The following is a 16239-nucleotide window of genomic DNA, read 5'->3' on the forward strand; positions in this document are numbered from 1 at the left end:
GTAGGATCGAGACGTTGGGAATCCAGCTCCCTCGTAAAAAGTAATGAAATAGGGTTTAAATGAAGAAGAGTTAACAAATATCTACTAGAAACTATTTATAAGAAACTCAGGATTACCTTTTGATATGGCTCCTAAACCGAAACAGAAGAAAGCTACTACTTCGAAGACTGCGCAAATCGGCGAGGAAAAAGGCCTAACCGTATCGGCGAAGCCTCGGACTCAAGTTGGATCTCCTCCCGGCGAAGTGCATGGCACTTCTGATGATGCAGGACAGGAAGTTGCAGCAATGTCTGCCGTCTCTAAGAAGAAACGGCAAGAACAACGCATGCGCGAAGAAACAAGTATGCATGAACAGATATTAACAAAAGTAATAAAGCTACAATTCCCAACTACGGCTAGAAGTGAAACTGGAAGTGAATCAAAAGTGGAGTCAGACTCTTTGGGAAATTCAGAGGAAGAAGAAGAGGACAAGAAAGAGGAGATTAAAGGAGACATAAAAGATATCCTGATATATATTATGAATGAATTAAAAGCTATAAGAAGGATGCAGAATGCACTCAATAATGTGGTGGAAAAACAAAAGAAGATGGATAATAAAGTTAAAGAGATGGAAGTAAAAGTGGAAGAAAATACTGAAAGAATAGATAAGATAGAAGATAATAATCTTGCCTGGACAATAGATAGAAAACGGATGTTGGAAAAAATAGATGTGCTTGAAAACTCAAGTAGACGAAATAATATCAAAATTGTTGGTCTTATGGAAGGTACAGAGAAGTCAAGTAATTGAAATTGAAAGAGCACACAGAGCTTTAAGACCAAGACCTCAACAAGATCAAAATCCAAGATCAATTTTGATAAAATGCTTAAGGTACTGTTACGTACCCCGTAATTGGGTCACTTACCAGCAAAGATAGAGAGGTCTGTTGAAAGTCTGATGGTACTATTTTTAACAGTATTTATTGATAAAAATACACAAAAATAATATCAATGCAAACATACATATAATATACGTCGTCAATACTAAATCTAAAAGCGCGGGTATAATAATAATCAATAAGAAATAGCTCTATCGTTGTCTAGGGGATAATGTATTGTCCGATGGAAATATAAAAGTCACTTTAGTTCATTCAAGCTGCAGCTTTTGGTTGGAGAGAGAGACGGAGGTTTAACTTGCCCATTCCTTTTATGATGTCAATCCTTCGAGAGTCGTTGGGGGCTGATTTCCCCTTTGTGGTTAGCTAAAGCTGTGCTTCCGTGGTAAAGGCCCACCAATTCCGAGGCAAATGGAAAAGGACGCACGTGGGCTTTTCCACCGGCTTTCGCTATTACGCTGTTACAGGAGTTCTAGCATTTCTTCTGCTGCGTCTGAAGGGGCTGATCCCCAGACCCTCTTTTATCCTGACTCACAGGGTCTCAGATGTCAATCAGGTTGGGATGATGCAATCCCTCCACCAGCCCCTCTCGGTTCATTGCCTGGGGGCTTCGATGAATCGTACAGTATTCAATACACAATCCCGTCTCCAAAAGACAATGACCTGTTTCGTGGCATTGTATCGCTGGGGCCAGGACATTTTAAACGTCTCTCTCTCATTTCCTGGGTCTTCTGACCTGACTTAATAACGATCTTGCGATTCTCAAAAAGGAGGGGGGGAGCACAGATGTAACAGTACCAAGATAAAGAAATGATCTTGAAGGCAGCTACTCAAGGTGCTAAAAAGAGAAATGGGCCATTGACAATAGAAGAGAAAAGAGTTTTTTTTTATCCAGACATAAATTACAATCTTCTGAAGAGGCGGAAGGATTTCAATCCAGTGAAAAAATCTTTATGGGAAAAGGGCTATAAATTTTTAATTAGCTACCCAGCAAAATTGATCATTTTTCTGGATAACGAAGAAAGAAGATTTTTCGTTGACTACCGGAAAGCGGAGAAATTTGTACAAGAATTACCTGATGTCCACGAAGAGAAGAAAAGAATTATAGAAATGAAATGGACTAATGATGAAGACTGAAACAAGGTTGGACTTGACGGACATTTATAAAAAAAATAGTTGAGGAGTATTAATTGGTAGTAGAGACATTAATTTTTTTTTCTTTTCTTCACTAATATATTTTCTTTTTTTTTGCGGGGGAGCTGGAGGAGCTCCAGATCGATGGCTGCAAGTTTCACGTGTACAATCATGGCGATTGCCATGACCCGTAAAATGGGGGGGGGGGGTAATGTTGTGTTTTTTTAATTCACAACATTAGTGGGGAGTACTTTGGTTTTTTTTCTTATATATTAGTTATCTTTCTTCTATTTTTCTTCTTTTTTGCCTGGATGGTTGGGGGGAAACTCATAGCAACATGGGGAATTTTAAAGAGTTCCCAAGGTATTATGAATGATTAATTTACTTAATTTTTAAGTTTTAATGTTAATGGAATTAATGGACCTATGAAAAGAAAAATAGTTTTAACATATATTAAGAAAATGAAAGGAGATATAGCTTTTTTACAAGAAACACATTTAACAGAAACAGAACATAAGAAATTAAAGAGGGATTGGGTTGGAAATGTCATTGCAGCTTCATTTAATTCAAAATCGAGAGGAGTTGCAATTTTGGTTAATAAATCTTTACCAATTAAAATACAAAATGTAAGAATTGATTCTGTGGGGAGATATGTGATTATACATTGTCAAATTTTTGCAGAATTATGGACCTTTATGAACATTTATGCACCAAATGAAAATGATGCAAAATTCATACAAGAAGTTTTTTTGAACTTGGCTGATGCACATGATAAAATATTAATAGGTGGAGATTTTAATTTTTGTTTAGATCCAGGTCAACTAAAATTGCTACAAAGTCAAAAGTAATAAAACTAATTTTATCATTAATGAAAGACTTAAACCTGATTGATATATGGAGAAAAATTAATCCAAGAGAAAGAGATTATTCATTTTATTCAAATAGATATAAAATTTACTCAAGGATTGATTTTTTTATTATCAAAAAATATTCAAGATAGAATGAAAAGTGTGGAATATAAAGCAAGAATACTGTCAGATCATTCCCCCTTGATAATGACAATGATAATGATGGATAAGGAGGAATCGATTTATAGATGGAGATTTAATTCAATTTTATTAAAACGTCAAGATTTTTGTGATTTTATGAAAAAACAGATTCAATTTTTTTTGGATACAAATTTACATTCAGTTGAGGATAAAATTGTATTATGGGAAGCGATGAAAGCATATTTAAGAGGTCAGATTCTGTTATACATCTAAAATTAAGAAGGAATACATGGCAGAAATAGATCAATTGGAAAAAGATATAAAGTTAGAAAAAAAATCTCAAAGATATATGACAGAAGAAAAACGAAGACAACTTGTTAATAAAAAACTATAATATAATACACTCCAGACATATCGTACAGAAAAAGTAATTATGAGAACTAAACAGAAATATTACGAATTAGGTGAAAGATCACATAAAATTCTTGCTTGGCAGTTGAAAACAGAACAGGCTTCTAAAACAATAAATGCAATTAGAACTAGTGTAAATAAAGTTACTTATAAACCTTTAGAAATTAATGAAACTTCTAAAAAAATTTATACTGAACTATATCAATCAGATTCACAAAATAAGATTGCTGAGATAGATAAATTTTTATCACAAATAACCCTTCCAAAATTAAATTTGGAAGAACAGAAAGGATTAGATATGCCCTTTACATTAAAAGAGGTTGAAGAAGCTTTAGGATCACTCCAGAGTAATAAATCCCCAGGAGAGGATGGTTTTCCTCTTGAATTTTATAAAAAAAAATTTAAAGATTTACTAATTCCTCCTTTTATGGAATTAATATACCAAGTGGAAAGAATGCATAAACTCCCACAATCTTTTTTAACAGCGATCATAACTGTATTGCCAAAAAAAGATAGAGATCCTTTAAAACCAACATCATGTAGGCCTATTTCTTTGTTGAATACAGATTATAAAATAATAGCAAAAATTTTATCTAATAGAATATCTAAATATTTACCAAAATTAATACATATGGATCAAACAGGTTTTATTAAAAACAGACAATCAATGGATAACATAACCCGGTTACTTAGTATAATTCATTTGGCACAAAAAAGAGAGGAAATGAGTGTGGCAGTTGCTTTGGATGCAGAAAAAGCATTTGATAGATTGGAATGGGATTTTTTATTTAAGGTATTGGAAAAATATGAGTTAGGAAAATCTTTTATACAATGGATTAAAACCTTAAATACTAATCCTCAAACTAAAGTAGTCACAAATGGTCAGATTTCAACACCATTTTGCTTAACGAGGTCAACTAGACAAGGCTGCCCATTATCACCTGCTTTATTTGTATTGGCAATAGAACCATTAGCTGAATTAATCAGAACAGATTCAGACATTGGGGGCTTTAGAGTTAATCAAGAAGAATATAAGATTAATTTATTTGCTGATGATGTTTTGATTTATTTAACAAACCCATTGCAATCTTTGCAAAGATTATCTTTTAGATTGGAAGAATATGGGAAAGTATCAGGGTATAAAGTAAATTGGGATAAAAGTGAAATTTTACCCCTTACCAAAGGAAATTATAATCAATGTCGATTAGTAACTCAATTTCAATGGTCAATAAACGGGATAAAATATTTAGGTATTAGAGTTGATAATGATGTAAAAAATTTATATAAACAAAATTATTTGCCATTATTTAAAAAAAGAGGATCTTGATAAATGGATGATGTTACCAATAACATTAATAGGTAGAGTTAATGCTGTAAAAATGAATATATTTCCTAGATTGCAATATTTATTTCAAAATTTACCAATACAATTACCTCAGAAGTTTTTTCAAGAACTGAATAAATATGTAAGGAAATTTCTTTGGAAAGGAAAGATGTCAAGAATATCATTGGAAAAATTGACATGTAAATTTGATTTAGGAGGGTTACAACTTCCAAATTTTAAGAATTATTATAAAACAAATCAACTTAGATTTATTGTGTCTTTTTTTGATGAAGAAAAACCGGCATGGATTAGAATAGAATTAGATAAGAGAAAACATACCAGAAGATTTTATATATAAATGGGAATCCAAATGGATACGGGGAAAAAAAGAATCTCCTATATTAAGACACTTGATTGATTTATGGAATAAGGTAAATATGGACGATGAGATAAAGAAATCTTTATTAGCAAGAAGAACTTTAATTCAAAATAGACTTATTCCTTTTACAATGGATAATAAACTTCTACATAATTGGTTCCAAAAGGGAATTAAATATATAGGTGATTGTTTTGAAGGAGGTTTATTGATGTCGTTTGATCAATTAAAAAATAAATATAAAATATCAAATAACACTCTTTTCTGTTATTTTCAATTAAAAGCTTATTTACGAGAAAAGCTGGGACAAACAATGTTGAGGCCAAAACCTAGTGAAATAGAAATATTAATTCAAAATGGAAAAATTAAAAAATTTACATCTTGTATGTATAATTTGATTCAAAAACAGACAATTAAATCAGGAATTCATAAATCAAGACAAAAATGGGAATCTAATTTGAATGTTAAAATTGATGGAAAAAACTGGTCAAGATTATGTTCTGATAGTATGAGAAATACAATAAATGTTTGACTTAGATTAATACAATATAATTTTTTACATCAATTATATATAACACCACAGAAAATAAATAGATTAAATTCAAATATGTCTGACCAATGTTTTCGATGTAATCAAGAAATTGGTACTTTTTTACATTCTACTTGGTCTTGTTTTAAAATCCAACCATTTTGGATAAATCTAAGACTTTTATTGGAACAAATTACTGGAGTACAACTCCCACATAGTCCAGTATTATTTTTATTAGGAGACATTGAAGGGACAATACCGAAACTTAAATTGAATAAGTATCAGAAAAAATTTATAAAAATTGCATTGGCAGTAGCCAAAATAGTTATCACAGTTACTTGGAAATCTGATTTATATTTAACTATGGATTGTTGGAATAATGAAATACATAGTTGTATTCCACTTGAAAAAATTATATACAATCTAAGAAATGAATGTGATATATTTTTGAAAATTTGGCTCCCATACCTACAAAAGATAGGATTAAATACATAGGTCCTTTGAAGATAAAATTATAAAGTAATTGGGGAAAGTAAAAATAAATATTAAAATTATTTTGAACTCCATGGAGCATGTGGGGATCCTCCGATATCCAGGCAATCTTTTTTTTTTCTTTCTTTAGATAAGGGTTAAGGGGAGGGGGGAGGGTTAATATTATTTTTCTCACTATTTCATCATCTCTTTTATTCTTGTAATTTTCTAAAATTTAATAAATAAAAAAATAAATAAATAAAAGATTCACGACCAAGGATATGCTCTCTTGCCAAAGGTTTGTAGCTCCATCAGAGGACTATGGAGTGACACACACAAAATGCTGAAGGAATTCAGCAGGCATCTATAGAAAAAAGTACAGTCGATGTTTTGGGTCAAAACCCTTCAGCAGGACTGGAGAAAAAAAGCTGAGGAGTAGATTTAAAAGGTGGGTGGAGGGGAGAAGGAAACACTGGGTGATAGGTGAAACCTGGAGGAGGAAGGTTTAAGTAAAGAGCTGGGAAGTTGATTGGTGAAAGAGACATAAGGCCTTGGAAGAAAGAAAATGGGAGTAGGAGCTCCAGAGGGAGACATTGGGCAGGCAAGGAGAAAAGGTGAGAAAGGGAAAAGGGGATGGGGAATGGTGAAAGAGTAGAGGGGGTGGGGGGCACTACTGGAAGTTTGAGAAATTAATGTTCATGCCATCAGGTTGGAGGCTACCCAAACGGAATATAAGGTGTTGATCCTCCAACCTGAGTGCGGCATCATGGCGACAGTAGAGGAGGACATGGATTGACATAACGGAATGGGAATGGGAAGTGAAATTAAAATGGATGGCCACTGGGAGATCCCGCTTCTTCTGGCGGATGGAGGATAGATGCTCGGCTACATTGGTTCTCACCAATATACAGGAAGCCACACCAGGAGCACCGAACACAGTATAGGACTCCAACAGACTCACAGGTGAAGTGTTGCCTCACCAGGAAGAATTGTTTGGGGCCCTGAATGGTAGTAAGGGAGGAGGTGTAGGGGCAGGTGTAGCACTTGTTCTGCTTGCAAGGATAAGTGCAAGGAGGGAGATCAGTGGGGAGGGACGAACGGACAAGGGAATCACGTAGGGAGCAATCCCAGCAGAAAGTGGAGGGAGGGAAAGATGTGATTGGTGGTGGGATCCCATGGGAGATGACAGAAGTTTTGGAGAATGATGTGCTGAACGTGGAGACTGGTGAGGTGGTAGGTGAGGACAAGACGAACCCTATCCCTGGTAGGGTGGTGGGGAGGGGGATGGGGTAAGAGCAGATGTGCGTGAAATGGAAGAGATGCAGTTGAGGACAGTGTTAATGGTGGAGGAAGGGAAGCCCCTTTCTTTGAAAAATGAGGACATTTCCATTGTGGTAGAATGAAAAGCCTCATCCTGAGAGCAAATGCAGCAGAGACAGAGGGATTGAGAAAAAGGGGTGGCATTTGTACAAGTAACAGGGTGGGACAAGGTGTAGTCCAAGTAGCTGTGAGAGTCAGTAGCTTTGTAATACACCTCATTCCACCCTACTACTTGTATATTACAAACCCATGGACTGTCACAGCTGGTCTTTCTCTCTCCCCTCCCCCCAACTTTTAAATCTACCCCTCAGATTTTTTTCTCCAGTCCTGCCAAAGGGTTTCAGCCCGAAACATCAACTGTACTTCTTTCCATAGGTGCTACCTTGTCTGCTGAGTTCCTCCAGCATTTTGTGTGTGTTGCTCAGATTTCCAGCATCTGCAGATATTTCTCTTGTCAGAGGACTGTGAACGCTGATTCTGAGGAATCTAACACCTGAAGATGAAGTCATGAGGCAAATGTGTGTAACAAAGAAGGGGATTGCTAAAGATAATTATGACTGTTCTACAGCCGATCACCTGTAGCCCACAGCAGTTGATTGAGAAAACAACAGACGTATGTGAAATAGGGAGGCATAGTAATGTAATGGTTAACGCAACCAGTGTGGGTTCAATACCCAGCATTCTGTACATTCTCCCCGGGACCGTATGGGGTCCCTCCAGGTACTCTGGCTTCCTCCCACATTCCAAAGATGTACCAGTTACGGTTAGTAATCTGTTGGCATTGGAGGTGAGGTGACGCTTGCAGGCTGCCCCCAGCACATCCTTAGACTGTATTGGCCACTGACACAAAAGATGCATTTAACTATATGTTTTGATGTACACTTGATAAATAAAGCTAATCTTTATCTTTCATCACATATGCTGAGTGCAATGTACATGTATGCGATTACAGAGAATGTGTAGTGAAAGGAGGTACGGGATCCAAGGGGACATTGCTTTGTGGATCCAGAACTGGCTTGCCCACAGAAGGCAAAGAGTGGTTGTAGACGGGTCATATTCTGCATGGAGGTCAGTCACCAGCAGTGTGCCTCAGGGATCTGTTCTAGAACCCGCTACTCTACAAATGACCTGGATGAGGAAATGGAGGGATGGGTTAGTAAATTTACTGATGACACAAAGGTTGAAGGTGTTGTGGATAGTGTAGAGGGCTGTCAGAGGATACAGCGGGACATTGATAGGATGCAAAACTGGGCTGAGAAGTGGCAGATGGAGTTCAACCCAGGTAAGTGTGAAGTGGTTCATTTTGGTAGGTCAAATATGATGGCAGAATATAGCATTAATGGTAGGACTCTTGGCAGTATTGAGGATCAGAGGGATCTTGGGGTCCGAGTCCATAGGACGCTCAAAGCAACTGTGCAGCTTGACTCTGTGGTTAAGAAGGCATATGGTGCATTGGCCTTCATCAACTGTGGCATTGAGTTTAAGAGCCAAGAGGTATTGTTGCAGCTATATAGGACCCTGGTCAGACCCCACTTGGAGTATTGTGCTCAGTTCTGGTCACCTCACTACAGGAAGGATGTGGAAACCATAGAAAGGGTGCAGAGATTTACAAGGATGTTGCCTGGATTGGGAAGCATGCCTTATGAGAATAAGTTGAGGGAACTCGGCCTTTTCTCCTTGGAGTGATAGAGGATGAGAGGTGACCTGATAGAGGTGTATAAATAATGAGAGGCATTGATTGGGTGGATAATCAGAAGCTTTTCCCTAGTGCCGAAATGGCTAAGACGAGAGGGCATAGTTTTAAGGTGCTTGGAAGTAGGTACAGAGGAGATGTCAGGGGTAATTTTTTTACACAGAGAGTGGTGAGTGCGTGGAATGGGCTGCCGGTGGCAGTGGTGGAGGTGGAAACAATAGTGTCTTTTAAGAGACTCCTGGATAGGTACATGGAGCTTAGAAAAATAGAGAGCTATGGGTAACCCTAGATAATTTCTTAGATAAGGACATGCTCGGCACAGCTTTGTGGGCAGAAGGGCCTGTATTGTGCTGCAGGCTTTCTATGTTTCTAAAGAGCCACAGAGGTAGATTGGAAAGTCAGTGTGTGAAAGTGCCATTTAACCTGATGGAAGCTGTCCTTGACCCTGGTGATATATACTTTCAGGCCTTTGTATCTCCCGATGGGAAATGGAAATCAGAATCAAGTTTAATATCACAGGCATAGGTTGTGAAATTTAGCAGGCCAGGCAGCACCTATAGGGAGAAGCACTGTTGACACTGTTAAAACGTTGACAGTGCTTCTCCCTATAGGTGCTGCCTCGCCTGCTGCGTTCCACCATCATTTTGTGTGTGTTGTTTGAATTTCCAGCATCTGCAGATTTCCTCATTTTGTGAAATTTGTTGTTTTGTGGCAACAGTACATAGCAATACATAATAATAAACAAAACTATGTTACAGTAAGTATAAATTATAAAAATAATGCAAAATAGAGGGGAAAATAATGAGGTGGTGATCATGGGCTCATCAGCCTTAAAATCTGATGGCATTGGAGAAGAAGCTGTTCCTGAAGTGCCTTCAGGCTTCTGTACCTCTTACCTGATGGTAGCAATGAGAAGGGTGTAAGACCTTGACAATGGTGGTCCTTAATGACAGATTCCTGCAAAGTGGGAGGCCCGGGATGAGAGGGTCTGGCTGTCTTACGGAGGCATTGGGGAGTGTAGACAGAGTCCATGGAGGTGATTCCAGTGATGTGGTAATTCCTGTACACAACTCTCTGCAGTTCCTTGTGGCCACAGACTAAGTTGCCGGACTGAGCCATTATACATCCATATTGGATGCTTTCTGTGGTACACATGAAGGGTTAAACGACCGTGGGTTTGAATTGTGTGAAAGGGCCGAATGGTCACATCCTCATACTAAAGGGGAAGTCAAAGGGCTGGGCAACGTTGCTGGACTCGGAGCCGCCACAGACCCGATGTGGCCAACTGCCTGTCACCAGAGGCCCGTCGACTCCATCCTCAGGACCACAGCAGCCACCTCCGACACCGCGAATTCAGCCGGCAGCGGGACGCATGCGCAGATTTAAAAGCCGGGTTAAGACGGCGCATGCCCAGTCACGGCGCTAAATGCCAGCCGTAAATCGCTTTGGCACTTTTCCCATCGTCAAATACTCCAAGCGATATATATACCCCGGGTCGTAATCACGTGCGCCCGACAAACTGCATTGCGATTGGCCAGCCACGCCCTAGACGTCAACACGAGGGGCGGGGTTAGAGCGAGGCGGCCATTTTCCGTTTCCGGAGTGGGTCCGCCGGCCATTTTGCCCATGGTTAGTATCTGAGCCTGGGACGGTGCTCGCCCACCCGCGCTCTCCCTCGTTCACTTCCTTCACAGCATGCCCAGCTGTCCGCGCTCTCCCCTAGGCCAACAACGCCTGTAACTGGCTCCTTCCCCCCTCCCCACTCCTCGCTCGGAGGGGTGCCGCCTCCCGCCGCCCCGGGGCCTGGCGCCGTAGGATGCGGCCGTGCCCCCGGCCGCTTCACCTCGTGTGTCGGCACCACAAAGCCGAGGCTCCCCGGAGCGCGGTGGCTCCGGCCCCGAGCACCTGGAGCACAGAGTCGGGCCCCACTGTACGGCGACCCGCAGCGGAGGAGGTAATGACGGGGGGGACACGGGCGGGACTCGGCCACAACAAAGGGGTGTGTGTGGCCTGCAGCACGGGAGGCGGGGGGACAGGCTGGGGGGCGGGGGGTTGGCCTAGCATAGTCCTGGGCACACACCTCACCTCCAACCGCTCACTGAGCTTCACTTTTTATCTGTTCTCTTCAATAACCCGAAGGGCAACCTGCCCTAAACGGTTTAATTCAAATTAAACTGCCGCATCCTCCGGATTACTACACCAGGGTGTCTCCTGCAGTGGGGAGACTAGCAAACGGTTGCAGGAGAATAGTGTTGGTGCTGCCTCTCGTTTGCTTTTGTTTCGAGGCTGTATTGTGTTGAATGAAATATTTAATTCCTAAAGCAATGCACGATTGTTTTTCAAAGCTGTATACACCTTGTTAGCGCGCAAGAAGTGAAATGCTGCAGATGATCAAGGTCTGAAATAAAAATAAAATGTTAGAAATAACTGTTCGGCAGCATGGGAAAACGTCCATGATTTTTTGTCAAATCGCAAAACAAACAGCGATGAAGAAGTGAAGAGCGGGCGAAGGGAAGAAAACAAAGGGGTGATAGTGCTGGAGACAGGAGAGATTAAGTGATGAGAGATAGTGGTGCAAAGCAAAAGACGATGGTAATGTGATAAGTAAATGGATATCTATTTATGGGCGCAACAACTATTATCTGAATTTATTAATTCATTTGAACCTGGAGGCTATAATATTGCGCTTTGAAAGATTGCTATTAGAGCACTTCCCCAAGTTTCAAATGTCTCATATTTGTGTTTAATTCAAAATCAAAACAATAGGGGCTATAACTATGGAAGAAAAACAAAACACCAGAAATATTTAGCAGGAATTCCCATGCATACTTAGATGTCTTGTATTGTGGCTGTTGCTGCTTTGCTTTTGAAACTTCTATCAGTTCATCTTTCCTTCCTTTCTAGTTTTACCTTTTGTTCTTCCTTTCAGTCCCTCTGGGTTTCCAGCATTTTTTATATAATAAAAGCACTACTTGAAATGTTGTGAATGTGTGGAGTTGGTCATAACTGAAGAGGCAGCCTCAATGGTTGAAACTGTTGATCCAAAGACATGTTTGAGTCAGATCAAAGCAGTTGATGAATTTAAATTTGGGTGGTTAAATGAATTTTTAAAATGAAGGTAGTTTCAGTGAAGATGTGTGCAACACCAGCTTGCTTTTACCTATCTTGGAGCTAAACTGCATGTTCTGATTTCTGCACATCCTTCAGGGAAGGAAATTAGTGATCCTTTGGTTAAGATGTGATTCAAGACCCAACTTAATGTCGTCCTGCGTTTTGGAAGGAATTATCAATGGATATTTAAGGGTGACATTGCAGCCAATATCTGCCTTCTAGTAATAAATTTTGGGGGGGGGGGGGGAAATCCAGTCAATTAGCTAATAAATTCTAAGCCTGCTATGATATTGCATTCTGTTTTCATGTGTGTTTTTACAGACTGGAAGTTTTAATGTAGAGATTCAGCATGGTAACAGGCCTTACTGGCTCAATATGCATGTGCTACCCTATCGTATCCATGTGATCAGATAACCTACCAGTCCACAAATCTTCGAAATGTGAGAGGAAACCCACGGCTTGGGGAGAATGTGCATACCATGCAATTTTGTTAACCTAGCCTATTTCTGGCATGTGTCTATTTACATTTCCATAAGTATTTGAATGAGTTTAGAGCACATTTCATAGGCCATGCCAGGTTAAATAACTTGGGATTTGTTGCTTGTGCCCTGACTGTTCGTAGTCTACTTCACTTATTAGGCTTTAGGGGACCAAGTGTAAGATTTCTGAGTTTGCTGACAACATACTAAGTAGGGAATATGTATTTTAGTAAGTTGTTGAGCAACAGTTGGCAGGTGAACAACAAAGTTGAGTAACCTCGTGGTTTTCATTGTTTTAGAAGCAAATACAGTTGAGATGGTTGAGGTTCAGAAGGACTTACCGTAGATTCCGGATTTTAAGCCGCTACTTTTTTCCCACATTTTGAACAGCTTTGAACTTTGCGGCCAATAATCCGGAGCGGCTAATGCATTTTTTTTTCATGCCGCCTCGTAAACATTTTGCCTCGTAACAGTAGACCAATAAAATTGATGAGTAGTTCACAGAGGTCCAATGAAATTGTACGATAAATCAAGCGCACTTTCACAATTAAATTATTGTAAATCAGTCATTTGTACTCACCCTCATCAACATGGAAAACACTCGAAGCATTGTGCTACCTACCCTCTTAGTTTAAACTATATTTGTTTTCTGTACTACATCGCGGGATGCTATGACGACACACCCGGTTTCGCGGCGTCTTGTGGGAAAATGCCGTTTGCGATGAAACGGAAAGGAGGGGGTCGAGCGGCGGAGCGGCTTTGGATCTGAGCGAAATCTGCTTTTAAATGCCGTTTGCGATGAAACGGAAAGGAGGGGGGGAGCGGATTCCGCGAGCGGCTTTGGATCTGAGCGAAATCTGCTTTTAAATGCCGTTTGCGATGAAACGGAAAGGAGGGGGGAGCGGATTCCGCGAGCGGCTTTGGATCCGAGCGAACTCTGCTTTTAAGTTAAAGGTATCAATAACTTTTCCTGGTAGGCTGCAGTATATATATTTTTTACCAGTCGTTAGGAGATATTGGAATGTTGTTCAGTAAAGAAGTATACGCAACGTATATTTAAAAGTAGCCGCGTACGGGCACGGTTCGAAAAAAAGCATTTGCAATATGTATTTGTTTTTGTTACCATATGGATTTAATTAAAAGTTAAAAAAATCCTCACGTGTAATATCTTTCTGTGTAAATATCTCATATTACAACGTGGGACACCTGCGGCCGAAAATCCGGTGCGGCCTAAAATCCGGTGCGGTCTTTACATTTAAAAAAATGATTTTATTTCTAAAATTAGTGCCAGCGGCTAAAAATCAGGTGCGCTCTGTAGTCCGGAATCTACGGTAGTTGTCTTTAATGTGCGAGTCTAATTACCAATTAGGAAGCCAAGTTCCACATTTCCCTCTGTTGTAGGAGGGCTTGCACATTAGAGTAACATCATGTGTTGCCTTTTTGATACCAAGTTAGTTTATACTTTTTTTGGGCTCTTATCTGAAGAAGGATAATATTCTTTAGAGGGAGTGCAGGAAGATTCTCTAGCATTTAAAAGAAAGATGGTTGGGATGTACAGAGTATTTGAAATTTCCACAAGGTGAATGAATATTTCCCCTGGCTGAGGAGTCTGGAATTGGGGAGGTGTGTCAGTGTCAAAATAAGGAATTAACATTTCAGGCAAATGAGACATTTCTTGAATTGGGGTGGGGATTCTGGAATTTCGTACTCCAGATATGTTTGGATTCTCGATCAGTGATTACTTTCAAAAACATTAATACATTTTTTGGATGTAGGAGGGATGTGGGGAAAATGGTGTAAAGGTGGTTATCATTTGAATGGTAGAGCAGATTAGGAGCTGTGCCTTCCTCCACAAATTTTTCAGTGGTATTTGCTTTTCCACCTAGCACATAAACACTTCTCTCCAAAACTAGCGGCTTTCCCAAAAGCTCTAAATGGTGAAAATTTTCATTGCTTTACTTTGAAACCATCTGTCCTCACCACTTGCCTGCTGCTATTTGTTTGACTTTAGACATCCTTCCTTTGCCTTCAAGTCTACTATGCCCTCATTGAGTGTGGCTGTGAGTAGTAGTCTATAAGTGTTGTACATCCATTAACAGTCTCATGAGGAAATGTAATTAAGTGGCATTGATGCCACTTCCAGCACTTGTTTGTGGGATGTTTGTTTCACACACATTTGGGGATGAAACACTGATTTGTTCATTAACATTGGTTATGACTGAGCTGAGTGGGAATGTTAGAAAAGATAATGTAAGTTACTTCATGAATTGTTGCTTTTAAGAAGTTGTGGAATAGGGTGAGTGGGTAAATCTGAGCGTGAAATACAAACTATTCAAGCTCAGGTAAAAGTGATGTTCTATATCAGGATAGTTCTGTTTCCAAAGCAGCACATTAAGATATTTGTGTTCAATTGAAGATCTCTTATATATAAATGCATGGACTTAGGAGTTGGTTTAATCTGACATTTCTTAAATACATTAGAGATTAAATTTCAGAAGTTCTAAATTGCTTGTAACTTAGTCTTGCATTTGAAACATGTCATTGTAATACAAGTCTGAATGTGTTTGGTTTTTAGTTGTGATAACTTGATTGGACTGCTGTGGGCTTGTTGTTATTGACAACATTCATGCACCATCAATCTGCAGGACATGACACTCCGGGACTTGGGCTAGATTATTTTTTGTCTGTGATTGTATGTTCACTGCTGTCTTGTATGTGCTTTGTGCTGAGTGTGACTGTTGGTGCTGTTTTTTGCACCTTGCTCCCGGAGGAACTTGGTTTCATTTGGTTATGTTCATGGGTATTTAAGAATGGTTGAGTGACAATTAAATTTGAACTTGAAGACGATCGGTAGAAATGTTTGCAGTTGACAATTATTCTGTCCCAGAATGCTGTAAATGAGAGCTCCAGAGTACATTTTAGATTCTACTTGGAGATGCTCACTGTCTTCTTTTTGTGCCAAATTGTGATTTTTCTGACACTGAAGCTAAAGATGACCAATAAGCAGTTAACAACCAGTATACTGCAGGAAGGGTCAAATGTCTAGGGTCTTGTGCAGAACAGCCACTCATATCTAATGAATCTGTCATGAAGGAACATCAGTAGTGGTTTTGGGCTTGTGTTACAATGAGAGCTGAGATGGAAAACATTTGACTTACATTGAAAAGCAGTAGCAGCACTTGTATCCACTGCTCATGGTTCTGGTCAAACGTGAGCTTGTTATTATAAGCTGTATTTGGTGCTTGATTTGAGCAGCTCAACCAGTGTGCTTTCCACTGCAGCTTGGGAATGTTGTGTGCTTGTTCTGCCTATTGCTTTAAGTTTACATGAGAATTGGTTGCATTTGCAGAAAGTAACCCAAAAATGTTCTCTGAATTAAAATGCAAATTTGACTTGCATTTTATATCACTTTATCCTAATTATAAATAGAATTGTGGGTTTAGCTCTCCAAAATTCCTAATATTTGTTTGGCTAAGTATAGACGCTATTCTCAATCCCCACAGTTCTCTTGGAAGAGGATTCAAAAGATT

General features: G+C 39.3%; 1 protein-coding gene across 9 annotated transcripts in view; it reads left to right on the forward strand.

Moving 5' to 3' along the window:
• The first annotated feature begins 10670 nt into the window (after positions 1 to 10670).
• The window catches only part of znf618 (zinc finger protein 618), a 109522-nt gene continuing 103953 nt past the window's right edge, over positions 10671 to 16239 (forward strand). For 6 of the 9 annotated variants that reach the window (XM_073052470.1, XM_073052472.1, XM_073052476.1 and 3 more), the window contains exon 1: positions 10712 to 11073. The gene's annotated coding sequence lies outside the window, so the exon portion shown is untranslated. Of the gene's footprint in view, positions 11074 to 16239 lie in introns of all 9 variants that reach the window. The other 3 variants (XM_073052471.1, XM_073052477.1, XM_073052481.1) reach the window with 3 other exon arrangements.

Source organism: Hemitrygon akajei, chromosome 7 (assembly GCF_048418815.1).
Source record: "Hemitrygon akajei chromosome 7, sHemAka1.3, whole genome shotgun sequence".
Classification (NCBI taxonomy): Eukaryota; Metazoa; Chordata; class Chondrichthyes; order Myliobatiformes; family Dasyatidae; genus Hemitrygon; species Hemitrygon akajei.